Genomic DNA, 358 nt, shown 5'->3' with positions numbered 1-358 from the left:
ATCATGCAGTCTATTGAGCAAGATATGCATCTCATCAAACATGCAATATATGACATGAAAGATTTTTGTTTGTGCCCACTCGGGGGGGGGGGGGGCTGCAGGGAGCTGATTGCGCCACTGTTCTTGTTCTTGTTCTTTTGGCAACCAGTCGAAAAATGACTATTTTTGTCACTGTTTTTTTTTTCTTTGAAAGGATGAAAAGCGCCCTCTCTCCTCCAATTTTCCTGTTCTATTTTTTTCCTCTTTTCCTTTTCTTTTAAAGAAAATTACGTCATTGTAAATAAAAGGTCACATGTGCATGAATGGTCAATGGGCAGGTTTCTCACGACTGGCTGCTGATGCTGCAATTGAAGTACGA

Source organism: Lytechinus variegatus, chromosome 4 (assembly GCF_018143015.1).
Source record: "Lytechinus variegatus isolate NC3 chromosome 4, Lvar_3.0, whole genome shotgun sequence".
Taxonomy (NCBI): Eukaryota; Metazoa; Echinodermata; class Echinoidea; order Temnopleuroida; family Toxopneustidae; genus Lytechinus; species Lytechinus variegatus.
This window is presented reverse-complemented; position numbering follows the sequence as displayed.